A 4232-nucleotide genomic window follows, 5' to 3' on the forward strand; every position below is an offset into this window, starting at 1 on the left:
CCCTCTGTTAATTACTTCCTATTTATCTGGCATATTGCTGGCTTTGTATGTATTTGTTTGCATGTTGGCTCCTTCATTAGATTGTAAGCTTCTTGAGGGCAGGGACCAGTTTGTGCCTTTTTTTTTTTATCCCTAGCACTTAGCACAGTACCCAGACATAGTAGGCATTAAGTGTGTATTGGCTGATTGACTTTTTATTTAATAGTTTATATAATATGTAATAATTTATATAATACAGGCAGCTAGGTGGCATGGTGGATTGAGCATTGAATCTGAAGTCAGGAAGGCCCTAGTTCAAATTTTTCCTCGGCCATTTACTAGCCTGGTGACCCTAGGCAAGTCACTACCTCTCTGTGCTTCAGATGTGTCATTTGTAAAATGGGGGTGGGGTAATAGCAGCCCCTACCCTGAAGGGTCATTATGAGGACTAAATGATCCTTACTTTGTACAAGTAAAGTACTTTGCAATTCTGAAAACACTCTAGACATGTTAGCTATTATTAGTTAACATTTATCCCCTCTAACTACCAAGAATATTTCTTCCTGAGCTTTCTTGGAACCTCTTGGTATTTCATTAAGCAAAACCAATTATATTTTATAAGAATGTTTCAGATTCATCTAGTGCACCTGATTAAGTTGAGGAGAAAAGTAAAAAAAAAAGCTTTTTACCATATTTATTAGTTTCAATTGTACAGAGGGTCAAGTGGAGAACCTAGTGAATTAGGAGGTAGTTGTGGTCATGATTAAGAACACATTCAGGAGCAAACCAGGTGATTTGCGCACTGGGAAATTAAGCTCTCTGGTCTCTGACTTCTGCTGCCCTTCGTATCTGATGCACAATAAAATAAATGATGAGAAAATAGGAGCTTAGCGATGGCTTCCAAGCAGTTCCATTTCTTCTAGCATTCTGAATCCAGAGTCTTTTATTCTAGCCCATAAAACAGGCTAAAAAACACAAGTCCTAGAATGATGAAGATGGCATTTGGCCATCTATATTTAGAACCGTTCCAAAGGGATTTTTCCCCCCTTCCGTGACGATGAACAAGATTTTCCTCTGCATTATACAATGTGATGAGCAGGTCCCAAAGAGTCACAGTCAGTTCGGATTTTTTCCTGCTAACACCATGGTTTCATGAGACCATGCGCAGCAACAGAGACAGCAGGGCTATGGAATGAAGATGGCAGGTGGAAGCAGGGAAAGATGCCCCTTATAAGGTGGAAATTGGAAAGAGGTTCCTTCTGAAGTGAACTCTGCTCGAAGTGGGTGCAGAGGGGTCCTGAAGGTGCTTTAAGGCTTTCAGATCACTTTCCTTGCAACAGCCCAGGAATGCAGACAGGGTGTTAGTAATCAGTCCCCTTTTACAAAGGAGTAAACTGAGGCTCAGAGGGGCTGAGTGCTTGTCACAGAGCCAGAGTGAGGGATGGAATTCTAACCCAGGGCTCCTGATCCGAAGTCCAGTGCTCTCGATTCTAATGCATCAACATCAGGAGTTCTTCATTTTGTCTGGTCTACGACCGCTCAGGCAGCAGTCTGGTGAAACCTCCACAGCTCTTCTCCAATATTGTTTTTCAGTAATTAGAATAAAATGCCTAAGGTTGCAAAGGAAACCCATTCCATTGAAAGACAGGTCTCAAAATACGAAAACAAGTTAATGGATCCCAGGTTAAGAAGCCCTGACTGTATTCTGAACTGCCCCCTTCTAGCTTCACAAAGAACCATTTCGCAAGAGACTTGAAAGGGTAGATGTTGAATCACCTGTTGATGCAGCTCAGAAACTCCTGTTGCCTGTCCCAACATTTATAGACGCTGTAGACAATGTGCAACCAAATAAACAGTTGTCTTGTGAACTAGAAGGCAAGACCATGGATCGCCAGTGAATGGTGCGGACAATCAGTGGAATTCTCAAACACAGGTGACTTTGAAAAGAGTGAGTAGCTTGGGTGGTTCTGTGTCCCAGCAGTGACCATCACAGTGGCCTCAGTTTCCTCATCCACAAAATGGGGATAATGCTACTTCCACGACCTACCTCACAGGGTTTCTGCAAAGAAAATATTTGTTAAACGTTAAAGTGTTCTTGTCATTGCTGTATGAATTGTTTACATATCCACAGAACAATTTTCAATTTCCGGCTGTCTTTCTCCTTGTCCCCTTCAGCCTGGCCAACCCTCTTGGTGCCAGCTGACATTTCCTTGTGGAGAACAAGTTAGTATTAGTCAGAGCACGACACAACTGGGAAGAAAAGTCTGTAGACTGAGGCCAAGCACACATTGCCATCGGGTGAGCCTTGCCCGTGTCTTCTTCATTAGCATTCATAATTGAGAATTAATGATGAGGAGATGTTGAGGACGATCCTGGTCCTCAGCTGATGGAATGTTCATGGCTCCCACCTCCTACTCCTTCCAGGCCCAGACTACATGGCAGTAGGATGGCTGAGTCATGTCTAGGTGACAGGCTTGTCTGGTTTGGTAGGAAGGAAGGGAGGAAAGAAGCCTTTACTAAGTACCATTATAAGAGCTGCCAGGCCCTGGACAATCTCGTTTGATCCACATAAAACTGTACGAGGCAGGTGCTGTTATTGTCCCCATTTTATAGTTGAAGAAACTGAGGGAGACAGAGATTAAGTGACTTGCCCAGGGTCACACTGCTAGAAAGTGTCCAAGGCAGGATTAGAACTTAGGTCTTTCTGTTTCTGGGCCCAGTGCTCCACCCACTGTGCAGCAACACTGGATTGGACATATTAAAACTCAAGGCATCCAAAACTGAACTTGAAATCCTTCCTTCCAAATCCTCTGCTCTCCCAAACATTCTTAGTACGGTGGAGGGCACCCCGTTCTCCCCATCACCCCATCTTTTAGCTAGTTGCCATTCTCATCCTACACATTGGCTCTGAATCCTATCTAGTCTGGCTTTTCACTCTCTCCGACACTGCCCTCCACCCTAGTGCAGACCCTCCCTCTTCACCGCCACCTGCCAGCCGGTCTCCCTACCTCGGGTGGGTCCCCACTCCAGCTTGTCCTTCACCCAGCTGCTACAGGGATCTCCCTGAGGTACAGGTCTGACCACAGCACTCCCACCTCAGACACCAGCATCCCTCCTCCCTTCCGGGGTCACGTATAAAACCCTCTGTTAGTTGTTAGAGCCCTTCACTGCCTGGGCCCTTGCTCCCTTTCCAGTCTTCTCCTGCCTCTCCCTGTTCCCTGCCCCTGTGCCACCTCCCTCCTTGCACTCTTCCCCAGCTGTCTCTCGTCTCCCAGGTTCTCCCTGTTCTTCCATGCTTGGCTAAAGTCTCCGCTTCTGCCAGAAGCATTTCCCAGGCCTTGGGACCTCAGTGCCTTCTCTCTGAGATCACTGCTAACTTGCCCCGTTTCTATCTGGCACCGACACAGTTACTTGCACATTGTTTCCCCTTTAGCCTGGGAGCTCCCTGAGGGCAGGGACTGTCTTCTGCCTTCCTTTGTGTCCCCAGCACTTACCACAATTCTGAGCTTGTAGTAGGCATTTAATACACACTTGTTGACTTGTCTAGAAGAGAGCTAGTGGTGAAAGCCTGGGAGACCCGGCCAGAAGTGCTCTGGAGGGGCCCACATTCCATTATCCATCAGAGACACTGCGTACACGTAAGGGCATATGTAAGATATAATCAGAATGAAAGACAGTGGGCCGGGAGGCAGATCTTGGAGGGCTTCCTAGAGGAGGCGGCATTTGAGCTGAGCTTTGAAGGAAGCCTAAGAGGCAGACTGGAGGAGGGAGTGCATTCCAGGCAGTTTGGGTAGTCAGGGCAACATTGTGGCCTGTCGTCTGTGAAGAAGAAGAGTAGACAGGTCAGGATGGCTGGACCACAGAGTAAGTGAAGGGTGGTGACATAAATACACCATCCTATAAAGGTGGTGTCAGGCTGCAAAGGTTTTTAAAGGCCCAACAAAGAAGGTTGTACTTGATCTAGAAATAACAGGAAGCCCCCAGCAGGGTACTTCAGAAACTTACTTTGGCTTTTATGGGGAGGGTGGATAGGAAGGGTGAGTGACTCAAGGCAGAGAGACCAAATAGGAGATTGCTACAGTCATCAAGGTGAGAGGTGATGGAGTCCTGAACTAAGGGGATGGTATGTGGGGGGAGAGAAGGGGCACATACAAGAGATAATCTGGAGGTAAATCCACAAGAATTGCCACTGACTGGAGATGGGAGAAGCGAGAAAGAGGAGGGAGTTGAGGAGGACACTTAGGTGGGTAGCC

At 46.5% G+C, this 4232-nt stretch overlaps 1 long non-coding RNA gene across 1 annotated transcript; it reads right to left on the reverse strand.

The window, feature by feature from the left end:
- Positions 1 to 648: 648 nt before the first annotated feature.
- Positions 649 to 3075, reverse strand: LOC138173156 (uncharacterized). The gene is made up of 2 exons (XR_011171341.1): positions 2988 to 3075; positions 649 to 2457 (listed from the first exon to the last, which is right to left on the reverse strand). It is a non-coding gene; the product is annotated as an uncharacterized lncRNA (long non-coding RNA).
- Positions 3076 to 4232: the final 1157 nt, after the last annotated feature.

Source organism: Petaurus breviceps, unplaced genomic scaffold, assembly GCF_028583685.1.
Source record: "Petaurus breviceps papuanus isolate PSGF00001 unplaced genomic scaffold, PetGlider_PUasm1.0 567, whole genome shotgun sequence".
Taxonomy (NCBI): domain Eukaryota; kingdom Metazoa; phylum Chordata; class Mammalia; order Diprotodontia; family Petauridae; genus Petaurus; species Petaurus breviceps.